The following is a 21,165-nucleotide window of genomic DNA, read 5'->3' as shown; positions in this document are numbered from 1 at the left end:
TATCTTCAACAACGCTCATGGAAACAAGAGGTGGGATTTTTCACACAAACTAATCATATCTGTGTGGGGGTGGGGGTTAAAAGTCTGTTAAAAGTCAATGGGCTCAAGGGAGGCAAGCCTTCCACTGCAACTTTACCTGTGTTACTTTATAAAAACGAGTGAATTTTACACTTTTTAATGTCACATTTTGTAATAATTGTGTTGTTTTATTTTTGTAATATTGATTATTTTCTCATCCAGTTTATTATTTTTTTTCAGTTCTGAAAAAAGTTGTTGGTCAGACTCAGCCTTTTAGACCTCACACCATTAACAACTGTACAACACATTAAGTAATAATTAAAATGTTCTCACAGTATTTCTTTAAGAGGAATACACAACTCAGAAAAGCCACATAACCTCTGACTTGTTTTGAGATGTCGTCTGACATTTGGAGGGAGGAGGGTTGTTGTGTGTTCGGGCCAGGGAGCTGATTTCTATTCTGGCGAGGCACCAAGTGCAAAAAGTTGTGTCGCTGGTTTCGATAGCATTTGCATGAATTGTAGCTGTGTAATGGCCCGAGTCTCATTCTCCATAACAATAAAACAGGAAATGCGGACAAATATAGCGCATAGATGGATTCAGATGAGAGGGAGGAAATGGAGAAGAGGAGGAAGAAGAAGAGAAACCGCTACAATAACACACAATCTGCAAACACAACACTTTTTCTGCCTCTTAGGGGCGGCAGCTGTGCTACCTCGCTATTCCCGGGAGATTTTAATGGATTCTCCCTCGCAGGAGGAGGCGACGACTCCTGGGTTTAAACACAACGCTGGTGGGAGCCGGGCTGTGCTACATTTACACAGAAATGAGCTGCAGAGACATCAAATCATAGAGCAGGACTCTACTTAGGCAGATTTATTTTTACCTGACTGGATTCAGACCTCTCTTAATTGTGCTGGATGTTTGTGGATTCTGTTGAGTGTGTGTGTGGCGCAGATAGCTAACATTTTGTATACCCTGCGGTGGAATTTTATGAAACCAGTGAAAATCCACAGAAAAAAAATAGAACTTAATCTAAATTATTGCTTCCTATTTTAAGAAGTGCTTTTGTGTGTGTGTTTTTTTTTTATGTCAATTTCCACAGCAAGCTAAAAAAAAAAAAGCTCTTTCCCAGAATCTAATGAGAATCATCACTGAGAATAATGATATAATAAAAGAGAGAAGGAAACAACAATGTCCAAACGCATTATGTTAATGAGAATTTTAGGGGAATAATGGATTTAATTGTCATGAAAATTATGCCATGATGCAGAGGGGAAAAAAGTTAATGGTCCTAAAATAATCATATTTTATTAGAAATTATAAAACGGATAGGTCCGGTCCTTGATGCTGATTGGTCCATAGCCATGTTTATGTGTGTTTGTGTGTTTACCATATATATATATATATATATATATATTAGTGCTGTAAAATGATTAAAATATTTAATCGCGATTAATCGCATTAATGTCATAGTTAACTCGTGATTTTATTTATTTATTTTTTTTATTTAACCTTTATTTAACCAGGAGGTCCCTTAAGACTGAGTCTCTTTTCCGAGGGAGACCTGGCCAAGACGGCACACCAGATTTGCATGATTAATCGCAATTAATCACACATTTTTATCTGTTCTAAATGTCTTTTGATTTATTTTTGTCATATTATTTTTTCCTAATTTTTATGCTCTTATCAACATGGAAACGTGGATTGGCTTGCTTTGTGCAAATGTTTTTTTTTTATTGAAAACAGCATTGGCATAGCCTATACTGTTCAATTCCAGCAAATAATCTCTCACACAATGTAACACCAATAAAAGGGTGAAAGAAGTACTGACGCGGTCCTGATATTGACTAGGGGAGAATTTGCATCATCTGTGAGTGTGCTTAGCATCATCAAGTGGTGCTTGCATCATCAAGTGGTTTTTCAGACTGGACGTCCTGCGATGATCATTGGAACCATTTGGAAACTTTTTAAAAGTTTGCAAGGCCAAACAAGTGTGTGTGGCGTCGTGCTTGTTGTTATGTTTCCAGTCTAGCTAGACCCGCTTGCGCTTTGGTCGTCGAAGCAACAAAACGTCCTCGTGCGACTCAAGCCATTGAAATGAATGGGTTTCATAGGGCAGCGCCACGCATGCCGCATCCTGTTGCAAAATCATGTGGAAAAAAAAAACCTACAAAGTTTGTTAGGCCAAAAAGACCTAACTTTATCTCGCGATAAAAAAATTAACGCCACTAAAATTGGTTTGTGTTAACACCGTTAATAACGCATTTAACTGACTGCCCTAATATCTATTTTTTTGTGAAATATTGTGAAATACTCAGACCAGCTCGTCTGGTGCCAACAACCATGCCACGCTCAAAATTGCTTATATCACACCCCCTTTCCACACCCCTAAATGCATTGAAGCAACTGCCATGTGATTGGTTGATTAGATAATTGCATTAATGAGAAATTGAACAGGTGTTCCTAATAATCCTTTAGGTGAGTGTATATTTATACACACAGTATATATTAGAAGAAGAAAAAATGGATTGTCCTAAAATAAACATTTTTTTTTTATTTTAAAATATTGTTTTATATTCTTTCTTTTAAATTGAAAGTAGTACTTTGCCAGTTGCTGTTGTTTTTTTTCCCCTCAAGTTATTGAACTGGTTTTAAACCTTGACCTCCTGCAAATTGTACTTTACCCGCTTGTTATCCAGGTTAACAAGGTGTTGTTGTTTTGTAATCCTGTCTTAAATGGCTATTGCCATTGTGTGTCACTTCATTTACTTTCTCTTACTTTTTCAGTCTGCACTGAATTATCCAATATGTAGAGAATCAGTGAGATGCAATGCATCAGTTCTGGAGTAACTATCTGAGACACCATCTAAGAGGTCTTTCCATGCGAACCGAATCCTCACATGGTTCATCCACTGGCATCGTTTGTCAATGGACACAACAACCCACATCAAGTGAGTGTCATCAAGCCTCCTGAAGATTCATGCATTATGTACGCTGTGTTCAATATTCCTGGGATAAATGTGTGTAATTTCATAAAAAAAATAAAAACAAACCAAGGTCTCTCTTTACAAAAAAGTGCCTAGCAGATGAATAATGTATATGACGGTCAAAGACAAGAGACAGCTGATACTAACGGCAGTCTCTGGTCCTGAGATTACAGTAGACCTGATGACCTCCAGTCATGAAAAATGTACATCACTGATATTGAGCTGACTTTATGCTTTATTTAGTCTTTATTCAGATCAGCTCACCACCAGTGCTGAGCCTAAAAAACATCATCTAAGTCAGGGATGGGTAATGTCAGTCCTGGAGTGCCGCTGTCCTGCAGAGTTTAGCTCAAACCCTACTCAAACACATCTGAACAAGCCAATCAATGTCTTCAGGATTACTAAAGCTACAGGCAGGACAGGGGTTTTTATCAGGGTTGGACCGAAACTATGCGGGACAGCGGCAGCTGCGGCACTCCAGGACCGACATGGGCCTTCCCTGATCTATATTGATGTGAGTAAATTAAAATCTATCTATCTATCTATCTATCTATCTATCTATCTATCTATCTATCTATCTATCTATCTATCTATCTATCTATCTATCTATCTATCTATCTATCTATCTATCTATCTATCTATCTATCTATCTATCTATCTATCTATTTGTCATTTTATCTATCACTCTATCGTTTGTTCTATCTATCGATCGTTCTATCGCTCTATCGTTGAATCTATCGCTCTATTGTTTTATCGTTCTATCTCTCTATCTATCTATCTATCTATCTATCTATCTATCTATCTCTCTATCTCTCTATCTATCTATCTATCTATCTATCTATCTATCTATCTATCTATCTATCTATCTATCTATCTATCCATTTGTCATTTTATCTATCACTCTATCGTTTGTTCTATCGATCGATCGTTATATCGCTCTATCGTTGAATCTATCGCTCTATTGTTTTATCGTTCTATCTCTCTATCTATCTATCTATCTATCTATCTATCTATCTATCTATCTATCTATCTATCTATCTATCTATCTATCTATCTATCTATCTATCTATCTATCTATCTATCTATCTATCTATCTATCTATCCATTTGTCATTTTATCTATCACTCTATCGTTCTGTCTATTGCTATATTGTTTTATCTATCTATCTATCCATCTATCGTTCTATCTATCGTTCTATCTATCGTTCTATCTATCTATCTATCGTTCTATCTATCTATCGTTCTATCGTTCTATCTGTCGTTCTATCTATCGTTCTATTGTTCTATCTATCACTCTATCGTTTGTTCTATCTATCGATCGTTCTATCGCTCTATCGTTGAATCTATCGCTCTATTGTTTTATCGTTCTATCTATCTATCTATCTATCTATCTATCTATCTATCTATCTATCTATCTATCTATCTATCTATCTATCTATCTATCTATCTATCTATCTATCTATCTATCTATCTATCTATCTATCTATCTATCTATCCATTTGTCATTTTTCTCTATCACTCTATCGTTCTGTCTATTGCTATATTGTTTTATCTATCTATCTATCTATCTATCTATCTATCTATCTATCTATCTATCTATCTATCTATCTATCTATCTATCTATCTATCTATCTATCTATCTATCTATCTATCTATCTATCTATCTATCTATCTATCGTTCTATCGTTCTATCGTTCTATCTATCGTTCTATCATTCTATCTATCGTTCTATCTGTCATTCGTTCTATCGTTCGTTCTATCATTCTATCGTTCTATCTGTCATTCGTTCAATCGTTCAGTCTATCATTCTATCATTCTATCTATCGTTCTATCGTTCTATTGTTCTATCTATCAAGCTGTCTTTCTATCTGTATAATCTAGCAACATGACAAACAACATACTTTTGCGTAAACATACATGCCACTTTCGAGTCAAGTGGCGTGTTATCTATACGCATTTTGAGCTATCCGCGTGTATCCGCGTGTATGCGTGTATGTCTACGCCATTAACGTCCGAGTGATTCCGCGTGCATATACATGCCGGGAAAGCTTACCGATGTTGACTCTCGTCTTATTCCGACGTCTGGCACTGGACAGGCAGAAGTTTTATTTTCTTTGTCTTACGTGTAGTTTGCGTTGGGGTTTGGAATGAACTACAAGCCGGTCTCTTTGGGGCTGTTTACACCTGGCCACTTCATGCGTTTTCTCAGATCGGCTAGCTATCTGATTTATCAAAACGATTCCATTTACACCTGGTCACGTAAATGTGTTTTTGCAAAACGGACATTAATCCGATCTTCAATTTCCGCGCTATATACAGATTTAATGAAGTGCACGAAGTCATCGAAAGTAACAGATATAAGCTGCATTTTATTGATCATCGGCTAATTTCAAAATCAGCAAAGACAGCAATAAGAGAGAGCGGCAACAGCCCAGGTAAGATCATTTTGTTTCTTTACTTTTAATGAAGATTGTAGTGTTAAGCGTCAGTGACTTACTTTCACTTTGATTTGCGATAGATTGCAGCGCGCTGGCTTGACGAATAGGCACTCAGTTGCTCATCTGAGTGATACTAAAATAACATGACATATAGCCTGGTTTCAACAACCAGATGCATTTACACTTGTCCAGTTTCGTCTGGAATGCGACCCAGACCACGTCCTCAAGTGGTTTGAGCGATAGGATTCAAATCCGTCTCGAATGCGTTTCCGGGGGCAACCTGGTCTTTTCACGATCGAATAGCTATCCGATCACAGAAAACGCATGAAGTGACCAGGTGTACACGGCCCCTTTGAATCCATCTTCTATTTTTGTGGAAAGTTGACTAAAGTTGTGTCGCTCGAGTTGTCTTCTCTGTTACGCAGAATGGCGGCAAATACACAAACCTAACCAGCCAGTCAGTCATAGCCAGGTGAGCGTGAACGCACATGATGTCACGCCCAGTCTCAAATTCGAGCCTGAATCCCTCTTATTTATTTCACTGTACAGGATTATAGAGGCGATCGCAGTGATCCGAGAAGGGCTCATTGAGCCCATCAGGCGATTGTTTAAGCATGTGTGGGTTAGAAAATGGCTATTTTTAACATGAAATGTTGCGCAATGCACCTTTAAGTCAACGGCGTTCATAAACATGCTGAAAAGTGATTATGCGTGTTGATAGCACGCCAAAAATGGAAATACGAATTGGCATGTCATACTCACGCAATTTCATCAGTCTGAATCTAATCACCACTTCCTTGAATACCCCCCCTTTTTTATTCATAATTAATGGAGTCTGACCCACCCAAATCCCTGCCATGAATGAAAATCTGTCTAGTAGAAACTGCAAACACCTACTAATATCTTTGAAAATCATTCCGGACATTGTGCATGAGTAGTAATCATACAGCAGTAATCTGCATGTGAAGTTCTGACACCTGACCATCAGAGGTCATATCTGTCCTTTTTTATTATTGTTGAGTGAAAAACAGGAACTTGTATAGTCTCTTCTGCAACAAAATGAGACGCAGATGAAAAATACCACATTAAACAATGACGCCGTCAAGCTGTCAGTAAGGTAATGAAGTTGGCTAACACCATTTGTCTTATTTTGTCACGGTTTTTCCCCATTAGTCATAGCGCCTTGCCATTAACTCCTCAGGAACCCCCTTCACCCAAGGACACTTAAACTCACTTTCAGTGTGCACACACACACACCCAATGACAAAGACACTAAACTAGAGGAACAGAGAGTGTTGCAGAACGAAGTAATCAAAAACTACTTGGTGACAGCAGAGGTGTACAAGTGATGAACAAATCCTGACATTTTCCATTACTTGTTGGGTCTGATAATGCTCCCATTTACCCGTGTTATGCAAATACCATGCTTTAAAAGAATATACTTGATTACAAACTGAATGTAACGTCTTCAGGTACTTCAAATGTGCTTTAGTATGTGAGTCATCACACAAAAAATAAGTATAATTCTTTAAAGCACAACAAAAGATTAAAACATTATTCTGTCTTCCCCTAACAGCACCAACACCAGACTTTCTTACATAACTCCCTATTGCTTTTCAACGGCAAGCAACTGTGCATTTTCATATCACTCATTTATACAAAAATAAATGTATTGTATAAATATAAAGTACTGCTATTGCTGCTGCTGTTTATGGTTGTAAAACTCCATATCAAACGTCACTGTCAAGTGCTATTTCCCAGATATTTATGGAATATACATATGTCCGACAGATTTTGGTAACTGGGTGGATCATTTTGCATGTGATGGCTTATATGATGAAAGAATGTTTCACATTTAGAATCAACTTTTTCAGTTTTGCTTAACAATCTATGTGCATTTAGTTATTACACAAATTGTTCACGCATGCGCCAAAACACTTGCAATTTGCTTAAATCAATAAGAAATTCAAAAGCTAATTGTTCTGATATCTGAAATTATTGTTTTGAGAAAGAAAAATCTCTTTCAATAACTGAGCCCAAGCCAAGATTGAGAAAAACAATGTAAGTGTGTCAACAGGAACATAATGAAAGTGCTATCTCTTTAAGTGCACTTATAACCAGTCATTTCATTGATTTTATATTATCTTTTATATTATCGTTGATTTTTATATTTCATTGATATTATATTATACGTTTTAAAAATATATACTTTAAAGATATGACACATTATAAGTACACTTTTTTTTGTTAGAATTAGTCACAGGGTGCCAAAGACTTAGAGTTAGGATGGAAGATACCCGTTAATAAAGTTGGCACTGAAAGAGCAGCCAATTAAAATGAAGCCGACCTGGTATCAGTAAGCTCTAAGTAAACCAGTATTTTGGTGTAAATGTCTGAGTGGGTGTGTCTGTGGGCTGCTGACATTGGTGGGTGTGTGTGTGCGTGCGCTGTTAAATAAGGCGTAATGAATCTTATTGATGTGTGTCCCACAGCGCTGGCTGAAGGCCACCCTCGTGTAGTGGGTCTGCTCTTACAGATGCCAGGGGCCAAGCACCTGGGAGGGGATTAATTACCAGACAGCTGCCCAGCAGCTCTTAGCTCACTCTTGGGAAGGCCGTAGCATCCACCCCCTTTAGAAATTGGCCTTCATGAATCCACACCTAAACAGTACACCAGAATGTTGTATTGCTCTTATTAATGGCAAACGTGTATACTCAAAATCTCACAGTCACCTCTCCAATGATGTGGTTTTATAACAGGTTGGTTTTAAAGGACAATTCCGGTATTTAGCACCTTGAGTCTATTTTGTAGTTTGTTTTGAATGAAATAGAGTGGTGGACTTAGAAATTTTGACAATGGGTTCTGTCTCGATTTTTTTAAATTTATTTTAGAATCGCCTGTGACAGCTTTAGACTGGCTGTCTAAGGGCATGCACAAACATGTCCTTAAAACAACCCTTAACGTTCATTTTCAAAACTGTGCAACTCACCGAGTGGTTGGTGGTGTTCGTTGATGATTAAAAACAAATATATCGGCGCAATGTATGCTTTCAATCCGTGTTGTTTGCTAGTGGAACTATTTATTCAGATACCTCACAACCGCGTATAAACTTCCGCTCGATATTTGAAGCGTTAGCACACACCCGACCACTTGATGGCGACAACCAGGATGCTGTACGAAACACGGTGTCTAGCGCACTGTGAAAAAAGTAGAGCACAGTTGCTCTGCTCACGCTAGCCTTCTGAGAGACGGAGAACCGAGTGAAAAGACAACCAAATGTAAACAGACCCCTTTGCTTTTCCGGTAGCTAGCGCAGTAATATCAACTAGAAAAAAAAGTTTGATGACACAAACTTTAAGTTGGCTTGAGAAAGCCGGACCAGAGCGTTTGAAGAATTTTGAAGTTTGAATTAAGTTGGAAAAAGATGGAATTAGAAAGAAAGAAAGAAAGAAAGAAAGAAAGAAAGAAAGAAAGAAAGAAAGAAAGAAAGAAAGAAAGAAAGAAAGAAAGATGGATAGATTAGTTAGAAAGATAGATTAGTTAGAAAGAAATATAGATAGATAGATAGATAGATAGATAGATAGATGTTATTGGCAAGAAGCTAGCATGATTAACATGTAGCTAGCATCATGCTAGCATGATTAACATGTAGCTAGCATCATGCTAGCATGATTAGCATGTAGCTAGCATCATAATAACATGATTAGCATGTTGCTAGCATCATGCTAGCATGTTTTTAGCAAGAAGCTAGCATGATTAGCATGTAGCTAGCATCATGCTAGCATGTTTTAGCAAGAAGCTAACATGATAAGCATGTAGCTAGCATCATGCTAGCATGATTAGCATGTTGCTAGCATCATGCTAGCATGATTAGCATGTTGCTAGCATCATGCTAGCATGTTTTAAGCAAGAAGCTAGCATGATTAGCATGTAGCTAGCATCATGCTAGCATGATTAACATGTAGCTAGCATCATGCTAGCATGTTTTTAGCAAGAAGCTAGCATGATTAGCATGTAGCTAGCATCATGCTAACATGATTAGCATGTTGCTAGCATCATGCTAGCATGTTTTTAGCAAGAAGCTAGCATGATTAACATGTAGCTAGCATCATGCGAGCATGATTAGCATGTAGCTAGCATCATGTTAGCATGATTAGCATGTTGCTAGCATCATGCTAGCATGTTTTTAGCAAGAAGCTAGCATGACTAGCATGTAGCTAGCATCATGCTAGCATGACTAGCATGTAGCTAGCATCATGCTAGCATGATTAGCATGTAGCTAGCATCATGCTAGCATGTTTTTAGCAAGAAGCTAACATGATTAGCATGTAACTAGCATCATGCTAGCATGTTTTTAGCAAGAAGCTAACATGATTAGCATGTAGCTAGCATCATGCTAGCATGATTAGCATGTAGCTAACATCATGCTAGCATGATTAGCATGTTGCTAACAAGAAGCTAGCATGATTAGCATGAAGCTAGCATCATGCTAGCATGATTAGCATGTAGCTAGCATCATGTTAGCATGTTTTTAGCAATTAGCTAACATGATTAGCATGTAGCTAGCATCATGCTAGCATGATTAGCATGTAGCTAGCATCATGCTAGCATGTTTTTAGCAAGAAGCTAGCATGATTAGCAGAAAGCTAGCATGATTAGCATGTTATTAGCATCAAGAAAGAAAGAAAGAAAGAAAGAAAGAGAAAGAAAGAATTGTTAGAAAGAAAGATGCATAGATTAGTTAGAAAGAAAGATGGATAGATTTGTTAGAAAGAAAGCTGGATAGATTACTTAGGTAGAAAGAAAGAACGATAGATTTTTTAGAAAGAAAGATGGATAGATTAGTTAGAAAGAAAGATGGTTAGATTTGTTAGAAAGAAAGATGGATAGATTAGTTAGGTAGAAAGAAAGAACGATAGATTTGTTAGAAAGAAAGAACGATAGATTATTTAGAAAGAAAGATGGATAGATTAGTTAGAAAGAAAGATGGATAGATTAGTAAGAAAGAAAGATGGATAGATTAGTTAGAAAGAAAGATGGATAGATTTGTTAGAAAGAAAGATGGATAGATTAGTTAGTTAGAAAGAAAGATGGATAGATTAGTTAGTTAGAAAGAAAGATGGATAGATTAGTTAAGTAGAAAGAAAGATGGATAGATTAGTTAGAAAAAAGATGGATAGATTAGTTAGAAAGAAAGATGGATAGATTAGTTAGAAGGAAAGATGGATAGATTAGTTAGAAAGAAAGATGGATAGATTAGTTAGAAAGAAAGATGGATAGATTAGTTAGAAAGATGGATAGATTTGTTAGAAAGAAAGATGGATAGATTTGTTAGAAAGAAAGATGGATAGATTTGTTAGAAAGAAAGATGGATAGATTTGTTAGAAAGAAAGATGGATAGATTAGTTAGAAAGAAAGATGGATAGATTAGTTAGAAAGAAAGATGGATAGATTTGTTGGAAAGAAAGATGGATAGATTAGTTAGGTAGAAAGAAAGAACGATAGATTAGTTAGAAAGAAAGATGGATAGATTTGTTAGAAAGAAAGATGGGTAGATTAGTTAGAAAGAAAGATGGATAGATTTGTTGGAAAGAAAGATGGATAGATTAGTTAGGTAGAAAGAAAGAACGATAGATTAGTTAGAAAGAAAGATGGATAGATTTGTTAGAAAGAAAGATGGATAGATTAGTTAGAAAGAAAGAAGGATAGATTAGTTAGAAAGAAAGATGGATAGATTTGTTAGAAAGAAAGATGGATAGATTAGTTAGAAAGAAAGAAAGAAAGAAAGAAAGAAAGATTAGGTAGAAAGAAAGATAGATAGATAGATAGATAGATAGATAGATAGATAGATAGATAGATAGATAGATAGATAGATAGATAGATAGATAGATAGATAGATAGATAGATAGATAAGTTCATTAGTACATATAGAATGGTAGTTTAATTGAGTCTAGGGCTTCAGGGAATTTAGATTTGAGTTTTTGCTGTACGCTATTGGGCCACCGTAGTCTTGGCTCAATTTGACCATGCTGCAATGAAAGTCAATGGGATTTTTATGATTTTTAATATTAATTTTTAAGAAATCTGAAAGTCGAATCAGTCTAAAAAGATATAGCAACTCGAGTCAGAACAGTCTGAAGGTCTGACCCGAGTTTGGAGTTTGTAGAGTTAAAGCTCTAGGAGGAGTAGCAGTCAGAAAATTTTGAGTAAGAAGAATAATAATAATATGTTTAAATAGGATTTCAGTAAGTTGGCTTTCTCAAGCCAACTTAACGAGCACTGAGTCCTCCAGCAGACATCATTGCGATTTTAAAAAATGACAAATAAAACACGACAGAAACGGTATTTCGCTACGCTACTTGTTTCAGAACATCAACGAACACCACCAACCACTCGGTGAGATGCACAGTTTTGAAAATGAACGTTAAGGGTTGTTTTATGGACATGTTTGTGCATGCCCAGTCTAACGCTGTCACAGGCGATTCTAAAAAGTCAAAAAGTCGAGACAGGACCCATTGTCAAAATTTCGAAGTCCACCACTCTATTTCATTCAAAACAAACTACGAAATAGACTCAAGGTGTTAAATACCAGAATTATGCTTTAAATTGTCTTCCGAATCCTACTTCTGAGCGTCTGTTCTGTATGGACTCTTGAAATAACGTGGCATTTGTTTAAATGTAACAAATTTGTTTTTCATCTAACAGATTGACACAGCAGCTGTGAGTTAGAAAGTGAATACAATTCATTGAAGTTGCATTCATTGAAGCAACACCAAGGAACTCACCCTACAGGTTGAAAGCGGAATTGTCCTCATTAGAACTACAGAAACGCGACCCGAGCTGGCAATCTTAAGCCTAGTTCACACTACATGATTTTAAAACGTCGGGCTGAGATGTAAGGTTCACACTACATGACTTGCTCTCTGAGAAATCAGGAGTGTTTGAGCCGTTCGAGCACAACGTGGTGGCAACAACTCTGTCACCAACGATTCTATCTTGTCTACAAACCACGTTTTGTCTAACTCAGTCTCATCCCAAGAAGTCATATAACTGACCATACGTCAACATCCGCCTTTTTAGGATACCCTTCAAGGTGGCATATGTAATAATTGAGGTAAAAATATCCAAAAAATGAGCTACACGCATCAAAAGAATGAGAAGAAATAAGTGCAATGATGTAATTAAAAAACTGACAAGTTATAGTGCTGCCGAGATATAAACCTAAATTAGCATGCTAAATGACTAGCCCCGGCCCGGTAGGTGTCGTAATACCAGTTCCGGCCATGGGAGGCGGTATGCGGCCGGGCAACATTACCACCAGCCAAACTGCAGTACACGAGTGAGTCGCGCTCGCGCCGGCTTGTGTGTGTACTTGAACCTGATGTCAGTCGTGTGGAAATACAGCCCATTACTACATTTCAGTTCAGGGAAGAGTTCAAAAAATGATTGGTTGACATTATGCATGAGGAATACATTTTGGTAAGTTGTAGCATACTGTATCTTTCAACAGTGTTCGGGTTCTTTTTCCATTAGCTAGTAGAGATGATCGGTTCACGTGCGCTAGGGATCTGTGGTGTAACATGTACAAGCGCCAAAACGGTATTTATTGTTTGAATTGCATAATAAAATTGACAGAATCTGAGAGCTTAACTAACCTGCTTGCTAAGTGTTAATTGCATGTGTCTCACGGAGAATTCGTGAGAGCTGGCAGCTCTGAATTTCGCTAGGTTGATCAACATCAGCGAATGCTGTCTGTCAAATTAATTCAAACTAACAATAAAAGTGTAATATGAACAAAACGAATACCGTAAACTTAAAATAATAGCCTGCAGGCTTTTATTTTCCCATATCGTCGAAATGCAACAGCTTGTTTTTGAGACAGGCGTCTATGAGTCGGTCTTCATCATTTAGTGTTGAGATGTTGTTCATTGAGTCTCTAAAAATCTCCAAATGCTCCACGTGAAACTGCGGTCTTCCGACCTTTTACTATCGTGTCAAATGATTTGAATAATATGCGGAGAAAGAGAGCAAAACAGCGCTCGTTTGTGTTGTTTGAAGACGTGAGTGCGTGCGGCAGCGGCACAACACATTTTCTGGAGGTATACTGCCCCCATCTGTTATGGAATATGGAATATTTTTTGATTTTTAGTTCCAGAAGGCACCTTTAAACGTCGGTTACATGACGATTCCGGGCTGTCATACAACTGACGCTTTACTTTTAACGTCGGTTAGGTGACGGGGTAGGTTAAGGTCTGGGGTAGGGTTAGGATCCGATAACGTCATCTAACCGACGTTTAAGGGTACCCTAAAAAGGTGGATGTTGACGTATGGTCAAAAGATGTCCCAAGACGTTAGTTATATGACGTCTTGGGATGAGACTGCGCTGTTTTGTCACGAATAATCACGCGATAAAGGAAATGACACGAAACAGCACGCGCACCAATACCAAGCGAAGATAGCGAAGAACACAACACGCGAATATGGACGTCAGACAGAAACTAGTGCTGCAAACTGTTTGCTTGATGCTTTGCTCTGAGAAAAAATGCAAAAAAAATAAAAAATAAGATATACTCGGTGACCTCAACCCATGCCTTGTTCTGATTGGCTGTAGCTCATGACATCACTAAGGTTGAGTCATTCGACAGCTCTGGATATCTAGCATGCTAGATATTTTCTGGGCTCGGCGACGCGTCTGCTAGCGTCTTTGATGTGTTGTTGGCTCTTTCATACTAACAGATTGGCAAGCGTTCATCCACCGCGATTTGCACGCGATAACGCCCTGACCTGTCGGCAAGCTCAACGATTTGAAAATCGGGCTTAAAATCAATAGTGTGAACTAGGCTTTATAGCGTGGATATACCTGATAAAGGACTGCAAAGCGGTGGCATAAGTGCATTTCACCATGTCACGACTTGATGAACCACTAACACGATTTTGGAAACATTAGCCTATTTGAAGGTAAAAAAAAAAAACCTACTTAATGTTGGTTTGACCACATTAAGTCGGAGACCACATTAATTCAAAAAAGAGCCGTTTTAAAGAGAATTTTTTTATATATAAAATATTTGATATCTTATATTTAAGAAAAAAAATAGATTCTGTGGTATGTATAGGTCACAAATGAAATAAATTATTGGGCATGAGAACTCTCTACAGATGGACAGATTTTCTTGCCTTATAAAGCACACATTCTCAAATCATGCTGGAGTTTTACACCAACTTGTGGAGTTTCTGCAGTTTGAGTACTGCTTTAATTAAAGCAAATGAGAGACAGATGCTGAGATTTAACGGTTGCTCTGCAGATGAAGGCACGAAGACGAAAGTTTCTAATGTAGTATTAAATACAGACAATGCAAACACAATCACTGTGATCACCAAACAGTGAACATCAGCAAAGCAAGAACTGAAGTAGTGCAGCTAATAAGGTGATAATGAACACACAGCTGAACTAAACAAACTCGTAATGATGTGTGACCATGGAGACGGAAGAACTCAACCACGTGAATACATGTGATGAAACAAACTAAAACATCCATGAAAACCAAACTAAGAATGAACATAAAGGGATACTTCAGGATTTAGCATTAAGCTTTGTATTTGTAGAAAACCTGTAGTATTTTCAAATTACCATGCTTTCCACCCTCATATTCCCATAGACGAGAGATTTATATATATATATTTTGTCTTGAAAAAATCCCCCGATCATGCAAAAATCGTAGTTGTGCGTCATCTGACTCTGAGGATTTTCATATTTAGATATATCGAAATCGTCTTCCATTGCGATTTCCCGTACATATCTAAATATGTTTAGTGAAAGGTAAAACTTCCGAAATCTCCGTGTAAACAATGCGTGACGTAGACGCACGAGAGATCACTTCCGGCGTAACGTCTGGAGACGGTTCAGTTCGGTTCAGTTGGACATCTGATTCAGATCAGTTCGACATGGCTGTTAACAAGAGGTAAAAACGACATAAATACTGTTAGTTTTCTCACACAAACCGCTCGTTTCGTGTCTTAGGCCATCAATGTGTTCTTACATTTACGAGTCATTAAATCATGTTTAATTTTGACTTCTCTGTGCATGCTCTTTGAGGTGGACCCCCTAAAACTGCATTATATGACTGACGGACAACACCAGTTTGACCGAAAAATGTCAAAATTGAAAATACTGTGGAAACAAAGACCTTGGATGCCCTTGAGGTATAAGCTAAAACATATCAAAAGTTAATTTCAAAGTGAACCATCCCTTTAACAGCAACAACATTGTCTCCGACTTCTGGTGTTTTCCCGCTGAGCTTGAGAGCATTGGCTATTATGGATCTGTTATGGAATTGTCAGCAAAGCGGGGAGCAATAGGTTGAAATGTAATGCCTGTAAAACTTTTGGCCCCTGCAAAGGCATGGGTAACAATAATTAAGCGGCACAATAAAAATGATTAGAACTGCTTCTGACATTCTCATTGCGAGTAACTTGGCTTTAATTGCAATCACAAATTTTAATGCCAGTTTTATGTGCCAAGGCTATGAGCTGTTTGAAGTTCAGCGGTTCTACTCTTTAAATCTGTCCCATTTCTTTAGGTGAGCAGGGAGAGTCTGAGACAACGACAGTCATGAATCCCCCTGACCATTAACGGAGCAGACTTGTGGCTACGGCCAATAGGAGGCCCAGCGCCGCTCTGCTCCAGGCTAGTTAGCTATTCAGCTGCAGCATCTGTTGAGGGCTAATGAATGTTATAACCTCATAAACGTCATGAAATTGGACATTATCCCTTAATTAAAAGAACAGAGATGCATTACAATGATTACAGTGGCACCACACTGCATTTCTACTCAGCTGCAGCGGAGTGCTCCAAGCGAGGCTAATGCTTCTCCTCTACGTGGGGTGGGACATGATGGGACCTCGGTGCAGAAAACGACGGAGGGGAGGAGGCTTTTAATGTGAGTTAAAAGTGAGTTCAGTCACTTCCTGTCACAGTGTTTATGGAAGTATCTTTTTAAAGAAACTTTTTAGGCCCAGACTTTTGCTCTCTTCGAAAAGCTATAGTGAACTGCCCTCGATGGCATTTTATTGTGTATTGTTCAGGGAGAACGAAATCCTAGATTGCATCCTAAACAGAGAAATAAATCCAAGATGGTGGATGAGAAAAGAAAAACATTAACTAAATATATTTATACAATTCAATACTGATCAGTTGATTAAAAACGGATTATCTTTAGGACAAAGAGAACATTTATTACTCAAATAATACACTTTATAAGAATATTCTTATGTGTTAATGGCATGTGATGTTTTCAGTCATCAAATGTGAACTCAAAAGTGCTTTTTGACCCACTTAAGTTGGACAAAAGTAGGCTACAACTTTATATCTATTTTTATAATTACTAAAATTATTTGTTGTTGTTGTTTTAAAAAAATTATGTAAAGTATAAATATAAAGTGTTCAGCAAAATGTTCTGAAAAGCAGTTAAACTAAAATATACTTCAATGCCATTGTGTGCAGAATTATTAGGCAAGTGAGTATTTTGATAATATCATCATTTTTATGCATATTTCACAATTACAAGCTGTACAAACTTGAATGCTTATTGGATTTAAGCGTATCAGGTGATGTTTATTTGTGTTATGAGCGAGGGTGAAAAACCCCCGGAAATTAACGGCCAAAGATTTGAGAAGAATCAAATGTGAAGCTACCAGGAACCCGTTATCCTCCAGTGCTGTTATTTTCCAGAAGTACCTAAAAGAACAAGTTGTTCAGTGCTTAGAGACATGGCCAAGGGAAGGAAGTCTGAAACCCGACCACCACTGAACAAGACACATAAGTTGAAACATCAAGACTGAGCATCAAGACAGATTTTTCAAAGGTTTTTGAGATGAGAGTGACTCTTGAGATGAGAGTGACTCTTGACGGACAAGATGGCTGGATCAGTAACGGGCACTGAGCTCCACTTCGACTCAGACGCCAGCAAGGTGGAGGTGGGGTACGGGTATGGACTGGTATTATTAAAGATGAGCTAGTTGGACCTTTTCAGGTTAAAGATGGACTCAAATCAACTCCCAAACCTACTTCTAGTTTTTAGAAGACACTTTCTTCAAGCATTTGAACAGGAAAAAGTCTATGTCTTTCAAGAAGACCATGATGCAGGACAGTACTCCATTGAAGTACTCTACGCTATCTCACGACCAATTCGTACCAATTCGTATGAGTGATTAAAAAGTGGCTAATTCGTACTAATTCATACTAACTCACTCGTACGAATTCGTACGATTTGTCCAAACCCACGTGATGGGTAGGTCATTCGTACGAATACATACGAATTGGCCAATTCGTAAAATATGTACGATTTAGCAAAAATGTACTAATTGGTACGAGTGAGGTCGTATGAATGGTTACGAATTAGCCACCTCGTAAAATTCGTACGAATTCTCGTGAGATCGGATTGAAGCACTCCACTGCGTGGCTAGCTAGTAAAGGCCTTTAAAGGATTAGTTCACTTTATAAAATTTTTGCTGATAATTTACTCACCCCATGTCATCCAAGATGTCCACGTCTTTCTTCAGTCAAAAAGAAATTAAGGTTTTTGATGAAAACATTCCAAGATTTTTCTCCATATAATGGACTTCATTGAGTACCAAACGGTTCAAGGTCGAAATGAGAGTTTCAGTGCAGCTTCAAATGGCTTTAAACGATACCACACAATTTTTATAAATGCTTGCCTTCCTCTGTTCTGTGATGCGCGTTTGTGCAACACAGTCTCATGAAAGTGCAAACCTATACCACGAATGTCATTTCTTGTGGTAATTTTTATGCCAAAAATGTTTTTTTTTTTGTTTTTTTTTACGTGCATATGCTACACACTGAAAACGCCTTGGGTTGGTTTAGGGGTAGGGGAGTGGGGAGTTTGTGTGTATTATACGCCATAAAGTGTGTATAATATGGACGCAAAAAACGCGTACCATTTACACGCAAAAACTATTTTTGGCGGATAAATGGCACGAGAAATGACATTCGCGCTATAGATACGAACTTTCATGAGATCGGGCTCATTTGTGACTCTCCTGTTTGAACTCGTTCATCACAATAAACAAAACTTTATTCGAGTCATTTCGTTCATTTTGATCATTGAATGAACCAAATGACTCGAAAAACGATTCATTCATTTTGATGAACAAGTTCGAACAGGAGAGTTTAATAAAATAGGCTACTAAGAAGGGTGGCTATATTGGTCAAGATTTTTTTTTTTTAGAACAGAAAATCTCACAATAAACACGTGAGATAAACAACCGCCATTTTGTTGCAAAATATTCATGCACAATTGTAACGATGAGGTAGGAACGAAGCGGAGAGAGAATCCACATACAAGCGCTACTTTATAATTTGTTACATTTATATAGCGCTTTTCTGGACACTCAAAGCGCTTCACATAGAGGGGGGGATCTCCTCAACCACCACCAATGTGCAGCATCCACCTGGATGATGCGACGGCAGCCATATTGCGCCAGAACGCTCACCACACACCAGCTTTCTGGTGGAGAGGAGACAGTGATGAAGCCAATTGGTGTATATGGGGATGATTAGGAGGCCATGATGGACAGAGGCCACTGGGCAAATTTGGCCAGGATGCCGGGGTTACACCCCTACTCTTTCGAAAGACATCCTGGGATTTTTTATGACCACAGAGAGTCAGGACCTCGGTTTAACGTCTCATCCGAAGGACGGTGCTCTTTGACAGCATAGTGTCCCCATCACTATACTGGGGCATTAGGACCCACACAGACCACAGGGTGAGCACCCCCTGCTGGCCACACCAACACCTCTTCCAGCAGCGACCTGGCTTTCTCAGAAGGTCTCCCATCCAGGTACTAACCAGGCTCAGCCCTGCTTAGCTTCAGTGGGCAACCAGTCTTGGGCTACAGGGTGATATGGCTGCTGGCTACTTTAATAATACAAACAGGTAATCCACGGCAAACAAAGGAACACCAAACTCTTGGACTAGGAAACAGCTGCAAGCAACAAGCAAACAACGATCGACAAACAACTGACGCACATAGGTAAACAAGATAACAAGGGGGCGGGGCTAAAACACCTGGAGAGACTAATAAACACAACGGGGAACTGCTAACATGGGACAAGACAGGGGAACACAGACGTGAATCATGACAACAATAACAGTTAGTAATTGTGCGCATATAGATATTCTCCTAAGAAAGCTCACTTTTACTTCCTTCAGGTTTGACCGAGAGCACTGTAGTTCAATCTTAAAATTAAACCTCTGAAATACAACTTGCCGAATTATTGTGCACACGGTGTAGTAATTTAAATATATACATGCTAAAGTAACTATAATTTAAGCATAATTACATGCAACCCTAAACCAAACTCTAATCCTACCCTAAAAGCCTGGTATAATTCAAGGCTCTCCATCTCGTGCAGAGTTGAGTGCGTGGGCCTTTCAAAATAAAGGCTACTCCTTTGGCCGTGAGCGTGGAGAGACGCTTTCAGCACTTGCACACTCTCTAGTGGATTTGGTTTTCGAGCACACAAGACACTTGCACATGTGCCGTTGTAAAAATTTGGCTGCACGTGAATGGGGTGTGCGGACTTAACTTAAGTGTACTTAAAGATATAGCACTTCCTCTTGATGACGAAAATTACATTGGGCTTAACCCTATGGTAAATATATGTAGTTGATTAATATTACTCAGTACTTAAATGTATAATCACTAACATGGGCACCTTAAAATAAAATGTTACCATCATTTCTGTTGAAACTTGAAAGTCATATATTTAAATATTTGTAATTACACATTTGTAATGATGAAGTATAACTAAACAATTTAGTATTTAAAACGTTAAATGTGTACTTCTTTAAATCACGACAACAAATTATTGAAATATAATCCACTTTAAAGTAACATTGACATTATTGCAAAGTGATATTCTCTTTTTAAGTATTTAAGTAGCCTATTTTACTAATATTATATGACTTGCAAGTACAGTTGGCCTTAGGCCTTGTAAAGACGTGCGTGTAGGCTTCTGTGAAGTTCACTTAATTTATTAGAATTTAGTTTCAATTTTACTTTAGCTCTGTGCTTAATTTGACTCTTCAAATGATTATTAAAATCAGACTATGTTTCTAATTGGGAACTAAATATTGATATTTAATTATTCTGAATATTATTTTTTATTATTCGTTCATTAGGGACCCGTTGACTCACTTCGGCTGAGTGTTGAGTTCACGGACTAGCGCTGGTAAGTTTAGTTCTGGGGTAGGGTTAGGATCCGATAACGTCATCTAACCGACGTTTAAAGGTATAAAAAGGCATATGTTGACGTATGGTCAAAAGACGTCCCAAGACGTCAGTTATATGACGTCTTGGGATGAGACTGCGCTGCACGGACACAAAATCGGCAGTTGTGATCTTAGACAGAGGAAGGAAGCAGAGTGTACCATTTACCATTAAGTCAAGCTATGCCTGGTTACACTTTATTTCGATAGTCACTTTAGATATTTTACTAATTATAAGTAACTTTTCAACTACGTGTCAACTAACTCTCATTAGAGTATTAGTATAATATAGTAGACTGTTAGGTTATGGTTAGGTGTTAGGCTGTGGGTTATGAGAATAAGTTTACTTGTAGTCGCCAAGTTACTTATAGCCAGTTGAATGTCTGTCGGGGGACCAACAAAATAAAGTGTCAAGCAGATTTTAAGCTGACAG

General features: G+C 38.0%; 1 pseudogene; it reads left to right on the top strand.

The window, feature by feature from the left end:
* Positions 1 to 3,533: 3,533 nt before the first annotated feature.
* On the top strand, positions 3,534 to 8,014 carry LOC148998327 (uncharacterized; annotated as a pseudogene).
* Positions 8,015 to 21,165: the final 13,151 nt, after the last annotated feature.

This window comes from Pimephales promelas, chromosome 1 (assembly GCF_988280905.1).
Source record: "Pimephales promelas chromosome 1, fPimPro1.hap1.1, whole genome shotgun sequence".
NCBI lineage: Eukaryota > Metazoa > Chordata > Actinopteri > Cypriniformes > Leuciscidae > Pimephales > Pimephales promelas.
This window is presented reverse-complemented; position numbering and strand designations above follow the sequence as displayed.